The sequence below is a fragment of the Oryctolagus cuniculus genome, chromosome 2, assembly GCF_051225735.1.
Source record: "Oryctolagus cuniculus isolate XC-2025 breed Fujian yellow rabbit chromosome 2, ASM5122573v1, whole genome shotgun sequence".
NCBI lineage: Eukaryota > Metazoa > Chordata > Mammalia > Lagomorpha > Leporidae > Oryctolagus > Oryctolagus cuniculus.
In genome coordinates, this window is record NC_142868.1 from 119,708,594 (window position 1) to 119,724,740 (window position 16,147).

Here is a 16,147-nt window from a genome sequence, read left to right on the forward strand (position 1 = left end):
CATGTTCCTTCTGCAGGCTCCAGTTGCAAAGGTGTGAAGTCCTGATTTTTCAGTTTCAGGATGCTCCCAATCCCCTGCTCCACAACCCCTTCTCACCATCTCTCCCACATCCCTTTCCATTGTCACCTCTCCTCCCTGCCTGGAGTCCTTCTCCTATTAGAGGGACTTCTGTGATTCGATGATCTTACCTGGATGTTCCCAGGTAACCCCTCAATTTCAAAGTCCTTCATTTAGTCACATCTCCCAAGTTCCATTCGTGGTACACAGCTATTTTGGAGACCTAAAGGAAAGCATCTAAATCCATTGTAAGAGATGATAGATTAAATGCTTCTGATTGTGTTGAATTATTCTATGCTTTAACAAAGGAGAAGTGACAATGATTGGAGCCACAGATGTACTCCAAAATAAAGATTTCTCCACTGTATTATGAGGGTCCATAAAAGGCAAGGACTGTGGTGCTGGCACTGCCTTTATGGGATGCAGGAACCCTGGAAGGCCGCAGGAAAGAGAAACAGGGAATAGACCGTGAATATAAGACTCTCGGGTAAGGCACTCATACCGTGAAGAGTGACGCTCAAGTACACCTGTGAGCACAGGGCAAAGGCTCTGGGGTTGCTCTACCTGAGAGGTGAGGGAGCCGAGGCATTTAAGAACCTCCTATCATCACCCATGGTGGGCTGCCTTAGCAGAGGCTCAGTCTGGGCCCTGTGCAGTCACAGCTCCCTTCTCTTGCTTTAGTGCAGTGACAGATAGGCTTGGCAGAAGTTACAAAAGTACAGCGAGGAGGAAAGAATGGGAGTAATCACAGTATTCACACTGATGCCTCCCCCTAGTAGAGTTTGCTCTGTTTGGAATTGCATCTCTCTGAAAGTGGATCCTGGCTGCCACAATCAAGTTCCCATGAAATTCAGGCCCCAGGACAAGTAGCAGGAGGTTTGCATCCAGGCTGCACCACCATGCTCTGGCCATCTATAATCCTGCCTCAGGGATACTCCCCTGCGTACCCTGATTCCTGTGCACAAAAGCTGAGGTAGCTGCTTCCAATTGCCCTGCAATGGAGCCAGGCTGGGATTCCTGGAGCCAAGGTAGAGATGTGAGACAAAGGGGTTCAAAGCCGTGTCCATGTTTATTGGGGTCCAAGATATCTCTCCCAGTGCACAAGTGCTGGCTTGATGGGGGGTGGAGACTCCCTCTCCTGGTGATGCACACAGGGAGTCTGGGATCTGGGTCAGACGATGTCTCCACCCAGTGCCAGTGAGGAAAAGAAGAGAAGGGCATGGCAGGGATACGCACTACACAGCAGATGCCCTCACCCAGACCTGCGAGCTTCATACATGCACTTCTCCCTGGGCTCCTCCATCACCTGCTGCAGAGGACCAAGGGCAGCTCAGAGCTCCTGCCCAGGTGATGTGATCTTGGCACCTTCCTGTGGAGAAGGTGCTGGGAGTGCGGGTGGGAGTAGGTGCATGCTAGTTTCTGCTAATCCAGGCTTCCATAGTGAAAGGCAGAACCAGAAATTCTCCCAAAGCTAATCAGATCTGACTTCATTGGCCATGCTGAAAATTGTGGGAAATAATGCCAAAGGGCGAAGAAAGGGCTAGAACAAGGGGGTGTAGGCACAGCCTGTTCAGTCCCTGGGTAATAAAAGAGATCTGTCTGTGGGTGACACCAACTTTTCGTGGTATTCTCTTTTTTTCAACTTTTATTTAATAAATATAAATTTGCAAAGTACAACTTACGTATTATAGTGGCTTTTCCCCCCATAACCTCCCTCCAACCCACAACCATCCCATCTCCCACTCCCTCTACCATCCCATTCTTCATCAATATTCAATTTCAATTATCTTTATATACAGAAGATCAACTTAGTATATACTAAGTAAAGATTTCAACAGAGTGTACCCACACTGACACGCAAAGCATAGAGTACTGTTTGAATAGTAGTTTTACTGTTATTTTGCATAGTTTAACATATGAAGGACAGAGATCCTACATGGGCAGTAGGTACACAGTGACTCCCATTGTTATTTAACAATTGACATGAGCTGCCAAGGTTATGGAAGCCTCTTGAGTTCACAAACTCTGACCTTATTTAGACAGGGCCATAGTCAAAGTGGGAGTTCTTTCTTCCCTTCAGAGAAAGGTACCTCCTTCTTTGATGGCTGGTTCTTTCTGCTGGGATCTCACTCACAGAGATCTTTCATTTGAGTCATTTTTTTTTTTCCACATTGTCTTGGCTTTCCATGCCTGAGAAACTCTCATGGGCTTTTTTCCAGACGTGGTATACTCTTTACATGTCTGTAACTACTTACATTACATAAATAATAATAGGATCATTACAAAATGGTTATGAATGTGTTTAAGGTGCTGCCAATAAATTTTTTTATTTTTGAAAAATGAAATCATTTGACACAAAAATGTTGTAAATACAACAACAACTATTTTTCCCTACATGGGAAATACTTGAGCATATGTTGAAGACCTGACAGCCCCACTGTCTTAAGACTTTCCTGTGTGTTCTCTACAGACAGGGATATTGTCATACATAGTCGCAACACAGCTAAGGAATAGACATCCGTCTAGTCCTAGGTCCAATTCAAGTTTTGACAAATGTCCCTAAAACATCTTTTATTTAAAAACAAGAAAAGGTCCCAGGGAGAAACATGTTCTTAGACCAAGTTGTGCTTCCCTGGGCTGGACTAAGATGCCCAAGGACACTGCTGAGTTACTGAATTGAGTCAACCCTGAAGCTGGGCCCAGCCCTGCCCTGTTGCCTGCTTATTTGTGCTTCCCCAGAGCACAACCCTCTTGTCCTGTAGCCTTAGGACCAGACTGCTCTTCCTGTGCAGGAGTCGGTTCCAGCCAGGACCCAGCATGAACACGAGGGCCCCCACTCAGCTCCTGAGGCTCCTGCTGCTCTGGCTGCCAGATAAGGAAGAACAACACTAGGAATCTGCTCAGCCAGCATGGTCAAGGTAGCCCAAAGCTCTCATATAACATGATAATTGGTGTGAATATTTGTGTTTCCCATCTCAGGTGCCAAACGTGACATCCAAATGTCCCAGTCTCCATCCTGTCTACATCTCTGGAAGGCACAGTCACCATCACTAGCCAGGTGAGTCAGGGCATTAGCAACTGTTCATGCTGGCGTTAGCAGAAAGCAGAGCCGCCTCCTAAGCTCCTGATGTGTCATGCACCCCATCTGCACACTGGAGTCCCAGTGAGGCCCAGCGGCAGTGGATCTGGATCAGATTTCATTCTCACCATCAGCGGTGTGCAGCCAGAAGGTCCTGCAACTGATTACTGTCTGTGGGCTTACAACTGGCCTCCCACAGTGCTACAAGCCCCAACATAAACCACTCAGGGGAGCAGAGTGTGAGGCTGCACTGCCCCAGCTGCTCCTCTGGGGCCTCCATCTGCTAGACTGATTCTCAGATGCAGCCAAGCTTTGAGAGTCCCTGGAAGGGAGAAGCAGAAGCAGAAGCTGTCTGGGAGACTCCTCTGTACCCCAGTCCTCTTTCCTCTTCCTCAGCCCCTGCAACACACACATGGTCATGCCTCTCCTGCATTAATACAGGAGGGAGGTCGTTCCCTTGAGGAGTCTGGGTTACAGCCTCAGGCAGGGGTCATACAGTAAAGAAGAGCTACTCTTAGTATTTGAAGCAGAAAATATTTTAATGGAGGAAATTAATTAAGAGTCTAAACTACAGCCTATTAAAGGCCAGGGAATATGGCAGTTCAGGAAGCAGATGCTAAAATGAGAAATTCCCTTTTCCTCGCCCTGAAACCAAAGTGCATCAGCCATGTAACGGGTAGACCACTCAATCGTGTGGTCTCCAGTCATGCCTAGGGAGCCCGGGGTAGAAGTGCTGATGCTGCCAGCTGCCTGTGGCATGTAAGTGATTCTCCACTTGTAGAAAACAGGAATATATGCTATGGTATACATAGAAAGGTGCAGACATTTGATGTATATTTGAAATATATTGATAGTGAGATCACAATTCCAGATTAATCCAGGCCTTCCCTTCTGTCTATGAATTCTTTCTGGATGTAGAGACATATTTTCCTTGACCCTTGTCAGGGAGTTACTGTAGGCATATGTCACCACACAGCCATCTTCAAGGAGGCCCTGAGAGAATGGAAATCACAACAGAGGATATAGTCCAGGATTCACATCTCATGGTCACTTTGCAAACAGTGGCCATCAATGTAATGATATTGACCACCGATTTGGACAGATTCTCAGGCATTAGAAGAAACACAGTTGAAGGACTGGAGATGAAAATTGTTTTGAAAATTTTAGGATTAGATTTTTCAAGTGATGTAGCCAAGATTGAAAATAAGAATTCCCCAGTTAATATTCATCTTGAGGCCATCACTAAGCAAGCACCTCTCAATAATGAAGATGAATTGATAGATGGACTTCAGCCAGGTTCCTCTACCAGTTTTCCCAATTAAGTTCCCTGCAAAGCCTCAATAATAAAAATATCAACAAACCAAGGCTCCCATGGCCTCCGGCACTTCTGAGCACACACCTTGCCCAGTAGAATAATCATCAAGACAGTATGTTTCCTCCTGCAGGGTTATACCCTGAGTATGACCCTTCCTCCCAGGCTGGCTGGACTGTCCCCTGAGGTCTGGTCAAAATTTAGGGTCAATTTTCAGGATCTTTTCGCAGGGCTCAAGAGTCCTGCCAGGGACATAAGTTCCCTGAGAGTTTACCTTTCTTATTTGAAAACACAATACCCAAATAACCCCAAGCCTTACATTTGTTGTAAAATGACATTTCTAAGTGTGCAAAGGAAGTCATACACAATGTGGTCTTTGTATATCTTCTCTGGAAGAAATGGTTTTAAATGGCAGAGAACAAAGCAAAACAAAAACAAGGCACAACAAAACCAACAACAGAATTACCATATACGCTGCCAGTTGCCATTTACTCAAGTCTTGAAGACACCATTCGTGGAATACTGCCTTACGGGCTTCATGATCTATTGCAACTAGTCCCACATTCTCTATAGATAGAGAAGATCAGAGGTTCCAAAGCTGGTTTTCCTGGTATCAGTGCTTGTAAGGAAGATGGAAACACACTCTGATACTCTGAGTCCATAATTCCTTCTCACTGATTTTTTTAAAACATAATAACTAAGTAATAGTGAAGCAAATTACTGTAAATAAGGTGAATTTTAGTGCTTCTGAATGCATATAAACATATACCTTCCCCCACCCATTACCCTGATCAAGATACACCCTGATCCCAGCATCCCAAAGGCCCCCAATCTCCTTTCCTGTCAACGTCATGCTCCATTCCCCACCTACACCACCACTACTGCGTTTCCTATCAATGGCTCATCAACTTTCCCTATTCTGGAACTTCATATAACTGCAAACCTACAGGGTCTCCTCTTTGATACCTTGCTTCTTTTGATCACATTTTGAATTTCATTGGTGCTGTTTCTATGGCAAACATCTTCTCTTTTCTACTGTGGAATAATCTTCTTTCTACAAAAATGCCAACATTTACTCCTTCTCCAATTAGTAATTTTCACTTTGGGGATGTGACAATAAAAAGTTGTCAGAACATTCTTGGAATATTTTATGGATTCATTTCCCTTAAGAAAATCCCTAGGAATGGAAACAATGAGTTATAAAGTGGACATACGTTTTACTTTAGTTATAACTGCCAAGAATTTTCCAAATTACTGAATATATTGAAACTCAATAAATCATGTAACAGAAGTTCTGATTTTATCAATATTTTCCCCAATACTTTCAAACTTTTTTTTGTTATTTTATCTATATTGACAAGTCTGCAGGGGCTGTCATGATTAAAATTTACACTCCCCTGGTGAATAGTCATGCTGAGTAACTTTTCCTATGGTACTTTAGTTATTTTAAAACATTTGAATATGTAATACTTATCCATTTTATGGGACACAGTGAGGTGTTTCAACCCATATACATGGCATAAGATGATCAAACCAATTTGCCTTTTCATTTTCTGATCTTTTGTGTTTGCAGCCTTCCAGATCATCTCTTCCAGCCTTTTATATAGTAAATTACCCATTATTGACAACTATTCTGACCTCAGTGTGCTGTGCAACAGGAGAACCCATCACCTCCATCCTACTGTGTTCACGGTTCCTGTTAGCCAACCTCCCCCACCACACCCCTGCTACACTTCCCAGCTTCCAGTAATCACTCTTTCACTGATTTTTAAATTGACTTCTACATATAAGAGAGTATATGTACTGTTTGTCTTTCCACATCTGGCTTATTTTACCTAACAATGATCTCCAGTTCTGTTTGCTACAAATATCACAATTTCTTAAATACACTGAAAGACATATATCACATGGTATATTTTTCATTGCCCATTTGCACACATTGTTTTTCTGGGTTGTGCCTGTCCAAATTGTATACGTGAGTGTCTATTACAGATATTATGAGTGTATACAATTCGAAGCTCTGTCATAGTGTAGTTTATCACAGTCTTCGTGTTTGTTTTGTCTGTTTCTGCATGCTTTAAACCCATGCCACTTTTTTACCTTCAAGACATGCTCTGTACATTAATCTAGTAGCATCATTATTTTACCTTCACATGGAAACAATGTTTTAATTCCAATTCATACTTTTGCTTGCATTGAGGCACTTCAAGGATTTCATTTCGGTGCCTCATTTTTATTTTCATATTCAATAGCATGTCACGATTTCTTCAACAGCAGATAATCAAAAGTGAAAAAAAAAGTCAATAGCAACAGAAACCAGCCTGTGCCCTACTCTGCCACCCGGGTTAGAGACTGTGCATGGAGGGGCTCTGTCACTCATTCTGATCTCTTCTATTGGTGCTGAAGATGCTGAAGGTGAAGCTTCATCCCTCCAGCCCCCAACCTGGGCAGAGCAAAGCCCAGAGTGAGGGTCTGCATCCCTGAGCATGTGGGGACCCCTTGCTTCCTGTGCTCAACCCAGGCTGATGGCACCTCAGGACCCCTCACCACACGGAGCCTCGAGGAGGACAAGTTTGTTAAGGCGGCGAACAATAACTGTTTACATGTTGGGGTAGGAGAGGAGCAGACAGAGCATTGGCACACAGGGGGATTGAGGAGCCCAGTCTGGAGGTTCAGGGAGAGGTGAGGAAGGGAAGCAAGAAGTTCCCAGTGGAGCCAGCAGGGGGTGGCCAAGATGAGAGGCTGTCATGGGGGAGAAACCTCCTTGGGGGTGATCTCAAAGTCAGATGTTGCCTGGGGAGTGAAGCCCACCTGTGGGGAGCAATCCGGACTGGACTAAGTTACTGAAATTAAGACTTATTCTATGCATCTGCTCTCCCACAACATGGCGTTGGGAGAGAAGTAAACAGCTTCCGCACAGCTGCCTCCAGTTCAACTAATAAACTGTAGGACTTGCTCCTGATTGGAGAGCAGCGTACTCGGCGTGTGGGCAGCTGAGTTGGGATTGGCGGAGGAGGACTATAAAGGAGGAGAGAGACGGCATGCACCAGGAACATCTAAGGGGAACATCTAGCTGAAGGAACACCTGTGCAGCCCCCGAGAAGAGCCGGCCGGCGGTGTGCCGCTCCCCTGCGGAAGTGGGGAATGTGGCCAGGGGGAACTGCCCTTCCACAGAGGTGGAAGGGATAGTAGCCAACCCGGGAAGAACCAGCAGCAAACCCGGGGAGGGCCAAGCAGACGAAAGAACAGCGCAGGGTCCTGTGTCGTTCCTCCATGAAGAGGGGGAGCGACATAATGGTGCCGTGACTCGGATAGGAAGCCTAGGCAGGGTTCAGTGTCGTTCCTCCACGAAGAGGGGGAGCGACATAATGGTGCCGTGACTCGGATATGAAGCCTAGGCAGGGCTTAGTGTCGTTCCTCCACGAAGAGGGGGAGCGACACCCACCCATGTGTAGTCCCAGGGGATGTAATTTCTGGCACACTCAGCTGGCTTCCGATTACCTCCACTAAGCTCAGCCCCACAGGCCATGAACAGGCTGCTATTCTGTGTCTCCCTCATTGGGAAATGAGTTGTAAAACATGAGAGTCAGGGGCCAGCGACGTGGTGCAGTGGGTTAAAGCCCTAGCCTGTAGCACCAACATCCCAGACGGGCACCAGTTCAAGTTCCAACTGCTCCACTTCTGATTCAGCCCCCTGCTAATGCACCTGGGAAATTGGTGGAGGATGGTCCAAGTCCTTGGGCCCATGCAACCACGTGGGAAACCTGGAAAAGCTCTTGGCTCCTGGCTTAGGATCGGTACAGTTCTGGTCTTTGCGGCCATTTGGGGAGTAAATGGGCGGATAGAAGTCTTTCTCTGCCTCCCTGTCTTTCAAATAAATAAATAAATCTTTTTAAAAAACATGAGAGTCAAATAGCTGTCCAAATGGATAGTGATTCCATGAGCAATCTGGGTGCCTACTGTGTGCTTGATGCTGGGCAAGGCCCTAAGGGCAGAGTAGAGCTCTGATGGTGTCTAGATGGGGCTTCTAGGCTCTGCTTGTCACCTCTTTTCTACTGCTTGTATGTAGCCTGCTGGGGATCCCTCTAGGGCTAGATACTCACATGCCTATTTTAGCATCTGCAAGATTTCACATGGTGCCTGGCCCTAGGACATGTATGTCACTCACCTATAAATGAGTGGTTGGATCAAGCCAGCAAGCTACTCGACAGGGAAAAACCAGGCAAGGGGAGTCCCATGTCCCTCATCGTTAGACCCAATATGGCAGCCACTACCCAGATGTGTGCTTTCATCCAAAGCACTTAATTATTATTTCAAATAATTAAAGTTAAACGCCCAAATCCTTGGTCGAACTCACTACATTTCAAGTACTCAGTGGAGTCATGGGCACTGGTCACAGCCTGTCTGACATGCAGAGAGAGCGTTCCCATCCTAACAGAACACTCTCCATGCCTCTGACCTGAGCCAGGCACAATGTCTGCTGATTGAACTCATCTAACTCAAAGTGTCTCCTGGCACAGTGGGAATTTCAGGCTGAAATGCTGCTCAGCAAAAACTGTAATAGCCCAGCAATACGGAGAAGTGTGAAGATGCAAGGGAGAGCCTCTTGTTTGACAGTTTCCAGCTGCAGCCCATGTCTTGTTGAAGGGCTCTGACTTCACGGAGCCCATGGAGGGTCAGAGAATCCAGTGGGAAGAGCAGGGTAAAATTGTGTGAGACAGCGTGATCTCAGCTACAGTAGAAGTAGGTGAGCTGCTCTTTCTAATAATTTTTTGTTCATGTTTGTGTCTCTAAAGGTCATGGACAGACAGTGTGGTTTGAGCAGCAATGATGGAGACACTCCAACTTGGGAATACTACCCAAGGCAGGAGCCAATGGAAGAGGGTGCTTAGGGGCAGTTTAGTTACACTGCTCTTCTGGAGACTGAGGAAGAAGGGGGTGTACAACCAGAAACAGGAAATGTGTCTCCAGGTTGCATTTGTTCTGTTCATGCTATAATGACATGAGGGGAAGTGGTATCGGGCCTCTGGGCCTTAGGTGTGCTGGGTTTGTTATCATTTCTTTCTCAGGTATTTAAGGAGTGACCTCTCAGACAGATCATGCCTTTAACACTTATATTGGATAGCACTTCTTGGGAGTTGTGCACAAGAGATTTTGGGCTGAGTTTTGGGTGTGGACCCACAATGGAAAGAATCTGGTGAGACACACTCCCACACAGGCACTGCATGAACCTGGAGAGCAAGTTCTACTCGCGCACGCCAGGGGGTGGCTGAGAAGCAGACCCTTCCCTCTGCAGGTCAGATTCTGAAGGAGCACCTTCGTGTGCCGACTGCCTACGCCTGTCCACGGAGCACCCTCAGGGTTGGGTAAGGTAAAGAGTATTTCCTCTGCGTTCCTGCGCGTGTTCCCAGGTGCTGCAGCATAGAGCTATGAAGTGGACTTTTGGCCACATTTCTAGCTTTCGTTGCTCACCCAGCCCGAAATCCTAAGTCCTGGGACTGGGAACGGAAACTAAGTTTGCTCTCATTGGAGCTTCCTATGTACAACCACCTCCCAAGACTGCCCAGGACCAGACTCGGATCCTACAGGGCAGTGTGAAGGGGCAGCTGGGCTGGCCGCACACACAGACTCCCAGAGTCCCACAGACCTTGTCTCCTGGGTCAACCAGGTCAGAACCAGGAAACCCACAGAGCTAAGTAGTGGCTGCTCTTCTCGGAGCCTTGCTTGGCACTCAGAGCTTCGCTGTCACCTCTTCCAGATCCAACCATGCCAACTCCTGCTCCCAGGCCTCAGGCCTGCTCAGGTGCCTTCTCCACCAAACGCTGGCAGGTCCCATTTATTTATGTGGCTGGAAATCCACCTGTAACAGAATTTGCAAACTAAGGGGATATGGACCTTTTATATGTTATCTCTATTTTCACCTTCATCCTCTCCGTTGAACTAGGAAGCTGAATGTGTTTGTTGTGAAGATTAAGTGTCTTTCAAATAGCTACAGACATCCGAGGCAAAAGACAGTGACCAGACATGTGGAATTGCTTTGTCTTCTCTTCTGCAGAGCCCAGCATAGCCCTAAGCTGGTAACAGGTGCTGCACAGGTAGGATGGATTGTAGAAATCATCAGTCGACTGATTAGGAAGAGTAGTATTGTACCAGGATCGTTCTAATATTCCCAAATAGGAGGACAATGTGACTGGTGGAGTGAGGACAAAAGACATCGGCAGTAATTAGGAGACAGCAAACAATCAAGAACAGTTAGAGGGGAAGGAAGTCGGTGTCATCATAGGAGGTCATAGAGACTTGACTTGGAAGAGCAGGAATTCCTGGCTCACCATAGAGCACTTGAGTGCTGGAAAGGGCCCCTGGATTCCTTGCTCCTGGGTTTGCAGAAGATTGTTTCACAGCAGTGGAAGATTCAGAAACACAGATCAGTAATCTGCTTCTAGCTAGTTTTCCCCCTCAACTCTTTGATCCTCTCTGTGCCTTAGTTGCCATTCCTCTCTTCTGCTCCTGCTTTCCCACTGTACAGTGCTCATCCTGAGAGACCTGGCAGGTAACAAACTTGCATTGTTAATGTCCATAACTTCTCTAGGCCACCCTCTTCTCCCACTCTCGTTGCTTTGCCCTCATTTCTGGCAGCAAGGCTCCACCACTGAATGGTGCCCAGCAACCCTGCATGGCAGGGAGTTAGGCAGGGGGTGGGAAGAATTGTGCTCCCACTTGACAACAAAGGGCCCCAGTGAACTCTGGCTCTACTGTCAGTGTTCTCGGTAATCTACTCTTGGCACTGCTCTCTCGGGAATTTTTCTGCACTGAGTGGCTTTGGGCTTGCACGATTATTCTCTTCCCTTGAGCTGTCAAGAAATTTTCTTGCAGTATATTACAGGGACAGCCTGGGGGAGATAGAAGGAGTTGAAGAAGAAGAGGAATAGGAAATGCTAAGTGTGGAGTGGGTAGGCGGAGAGTAAGGTTTAAAGTAAGTTCATGTCTTCTCCAATTCACTCACTCTCTTTGTGGCACAAAAGAAAAGCAGCAAAATTGAAAACAATATCAGAGTGACTACATTTGCATGAGACCACGCAAGAGAGGGAAGTAGATGGCAAAAATCGCCTGAGCCATGTAAGCTTCTAAGGTTTCCAGGCCAAGCCCTCCAAGGGCTCCTCCATTTGGAGGTCAGCACTGCAGCTCCCTGTAGGGCCACGTGTGTGACTGCAAGGGTGTAGTTTATGTTGCATACTTTTTGAAGAGTGCTCCAACATTTGTCATTGTCATGCCCTGCAGGTCCCCACTCTGAACTCCCAACCCTCTTAAAGCTAAACAGGAAGCATCCTCAGATTGGCTGTTTGGTGATAGCATCCTCAATTACTGGGTGAAGTGGAACAGTGTGGGTTGCCTTGCCTATCTTATGGTCAGGCCTCTTGGGGGAAGGATGAAGATTGAGGCTCCCAGCCTCTTTGCCCTCCTGCAAGCAGGGTACCCACCTGGCCTAAATTTGTACTTCTAATGGCACATAGTAGGCCTTGGCACCAATATTCCAGGATCTAAGGTCAACTGGGATTTGCCCCACGTCCTAGTGCCCCCCCCCCCCCCGCCAGCTTTTGTTGAGCGACGTGGGGGCCTGATCTTGCCTTATGGAATCACCCTTCATGTCAAGTTTCCATAAATTTTTCATGTATACGTAACAAGAAAGGGAAGGAAAACCAGTAGGAAGCTGTCTAAGCAAGTGCTAAGGAGGCAGGACTACAAGTGACTTGTAACACAAATAGAACTGACTATTTCATTTTAAACAGCAATATTTTCCATCTGATTCTAACACTGGAATACATTAAGGCATAAAATTTGTTTTTTAATTACCACAACATAAAACTTTCCTTCGAATGGAAAGGCACTGGCTAAGCTTGGTAGTAGTTTTAAAGAATGCCACTAATTCAGAGATAAAGAAAAGAATTCCAGGAAGCTGTCCATATCTAACCTGCAGGTCTCCTGCCTGCATGATATGGCAGGAAGCGGTGGAGGGGCAGGGTCGGCCCTCTGCTTCTGTGTATCAGACTGCCTGCCTCTCATGGGGCCCAGGTGTGTGGGACTCAGCCTTTTCATCCCAGGAGTTCGAGCCCTCCCGTCTCTGCGGTTTCTCCATTCAAGCTCCAGTCCCCGGAAGGCTGCCCAGGTGACTATCGAGCTGACTTCACACCAAGAGGCCCTCAACAGAAAACAGTCACTGCAGGGAGCAGAGACCCCTCTGGATCCTGCGTGCCACCCCCGCAAGCTCGGCTCCCCTCATCCCTGTCACCCTGTCCCAGGTCCCCCAAAATGGGCTGCCGTTTCTTGTCCTCAAATGGCCCAGACATATTTTGGAATTTAGGTCTCAATGGGCCTGGAGCTTCGCAAGCTGTCTGAAGCTCGAATCACTCTAAAGAGAACTGACCAGGACCCAGTGTCTCCCTAAATGTCTTCCCCGTCAGCTAATTTGGCAACAGATTTTGAATCGCGTAGATTCAGCATTACCATGAGACACGTTCTGCTTTTAGAGCTGGAGGTTTGATGTTTAACACAAGTTACGTACTACTAGTACATCTTAACTATTTTATATAAAATGATACACACATGGAGATAGACAGCTACATGAGCTGTGGTGGGCATGACCCTCTGCTGTCACCTTTATCTCTGGCTGTCCCCACGCTCCCGGGCACCCTCATGCCTCCCTGGCAGAAATCCTCCAGGGCCCTGCTGCATTCCCCAGCCGGCCTGCTCTGCTCCTGTGTGCTGAGGCCCTCGTCACACTAACTTTGTGCTAATGACATTCATCACTGGGCTCAGAATAGTGCAGGAGTCGATTTCCTTCCTCTCCCGAGTAGACCAGGGATCATGACTGTCTCCCTCAGCAGCAGGCTGCCCAGAGTCCCTGCGCTGCTGTTTTCATCCTAAAGCTGTGTGCTTCTTGTGTGTGCACTGCACATCAGCATCATTAAGCACCAACTGACAAAAAAATAGAAGCCATTTCTTCCAGAGAGCAAACTTCCAGACACAGGACTGTGCAAGCAGGATAGTGCAGCAGACATTTGGAGGCCCAGAGAAGGAGGGCTTCAGGGAGAATGTCCCGTCCCGCGGGACAGCAACTGGGGCCGAGCACCTAGAAGGAGAAATGAAAGGGACAGGAGACACAAGGATGGCAGCAAGACAGGTGCCGATCAAGCTGCAACTTTATTTTTCAACCACACACTTATATATCATCGAGGCAGGGTATCGGGAGGGGGAAGGAGGGGGGGCTTATCTTGTAGCTGCAATGCTAATGCAAGTAGGGGAAAGGTTACAAGGCCTTAAGGCACAAGGTCACACAAGATTGCGTTATCAGTACTATCAGGTCTGGCCTGTCCAGCCCTGTCTCTCAACTAAGAGGTCACATGCTGCGTGGTCCCCGACAGGAGAACCCAGACAAGGACCAGACAAGGGCCCCAGACTGTAGCTGTGGATGGGCCCTCTGAGAGTGGAATCTGCCTCCTGCCTCTGCAGGGTCTCTGGAGGGACGAGAGTTGGTAGGGACGGAGTCTGGGGAGGAAGGATGTGAGTTGGAAGGTACGCTCAGAGCTGGAGCTACTTCTCGGCCAGTCCATCGCTCAGGGCAGCAGTCAACAAATGATAAGGACATCGCAGCTCCATCCGCTGAATTCCTAACATCCTCAGCGCAGCACCCACCTTTCCCCGTGAATGAGCACTAACTCTTCAGCCAGCGCTGGGTCAGGTAAAGTGGTGCCATGTCAGTGTGGACAGGTCTGGGTTTGGAGCCACAACACTGGTCCCAAGGGGGACACCTGTCTCCCAGGAATCTCACCTGGGGCACCTGAGAGTGTGGAGATGCTGGGGGAAGTGGGGGCTCCATGCTGTATTTTCAGGAGAGCTGCACAACTTTGAGTGAGGGATTGAAACACAGGAGAGGATGCCAGGTCAAGGGCATGTCCTTCTCTCAGCTCAAGCTCCTCTCCTAGGGAATCACCTCTCCCCACCCTACAGCACCTTTGCAGCAGGGCAGTGGGAGAGACTGAGTGAGGGAAGTTCCTGTTTCAGGGCTCTGGAGCAGGATCCAGAGGACTCAGGTGCTCAAGGGCCTTTGTCCCCAGGGAACAGTAGAGCTCCTGTCTCTGGTCCATCACTCCTCTGTGTGTGACTCTGGGCAAGTGACTTCACCCTCTTCAGGTCAGGAACATTGACTGTGAGGTGTGGGGCACAGCATGTTCTGCCCACCCCACGGGACTGGTGGGGGATTCTCAGAAGATGGTACCAGATGTTCTGGGTAAGCTGCGGAGCATCATGCCCGTGCAAAGGCTGCAAAGTCACTCGGCATCCCCGGCCGACTCGGGGCCCTCCAGGTTCCCCTCCGGGGACAACCACCACACACATCCGGCTAATTCTTCCAGACACTGCACGTGGAAATGTTTCTGTGATGCTAATGATGCGCCACGTTTCTTCAGGATTTATGGGTATTTGTCTATAATTAAGCTTCGTAACACATTACTAGCAAGTGGGCCACATTAACAGTTCCTATCCCAGAGCAGGGGACAGAGGACACAGGGATTCAGTTGCTTTCCTAAGTTCACGTGTCTTCTCCATGAGGTCTGAGCCCAGGCTCCCGGTCACTGTGCTTGGCTGCCTTTCTGTGAGTGTCTCTCAGTAGTGCATATTCCTTTTGAGCAGCCCAGCAGCATCCTGAGTGTACACCACACTGTAAAATCCCTCTGTCTGAACCCAACTTGGTTGCTTCCCTAGCAGTGGATGAACAAGAGAACAGAAGTGGCATGTTGGAAAACTGGACACCTTTCCGTAGTCTTCTGCTACCAACAGGCCAACAGTTGTTTCTGTCTCAAATGTATTCTCTAGGATCATGGCTCACAGGTACAAGAAAAGAGCAGATACAGAAGTCATAAGAAAAGCGATCTGCTCTAGGAAATCTAGTGCCAGGGCCCGTGAGGACTTCAACAGATCCAAATGGGCATCTGAGCCAACAAAACCACAAATACTCCTGCCTGGGACTCCCCTGCAAGCCCTGTGGGAATGGAGCCTGTGAGGAGACTGCTGAGTGACGACTACAGTGTGCACAGCAGAGACTGGGTTCTGGGGAGAACGGACACAAGAGGGAGGCTCACACTCTGAGCTGGTGCAGCCACTGCCCTTTCTCAGCCAGACTGCCTTCCAGCTGCTGCTATCTTTGGTCAACAAGGCAACAGGAGCTTGTAGACTGCACTGCACCACCTGAGCCCTAGATCTGCAGGCTGCTGTCCCCGTTGATGACTCCTAACTGCTCCTGACCCAGCTTTGTCAGTTGAAGGCAATGCTACTTCTTGGTGCAACTGTCACATAGGCAGTTGGCTTGGAATGTTTGGGGTGTTGAGCCATTGGGAGTTGAGCAAGAATATTGGTCATTCATGGTGGGGGGCAGGGCAGTGGGTTGGGTCATGGGCTTCAGGAGAATGGACACTAATTTGTGAGACCCCCTGGTCCTTCAGAGGGCTTCAGGTAAGGAAAGGGCGTTGCATTTTGGATCAGGGATTAAAAATGTCTAGCGGACTGGTTTGCCCACGATTTCAACTTTTTGGTAGATCAAAGAAGAAGTTTTGATTTTTCAAGTTTTTTTTTTCTGTTGTGTTGCTGGGAATGATAAGCACCACATGTCATATATACTGGTCCCCAAACAGGAAGTGTGTTAGTCC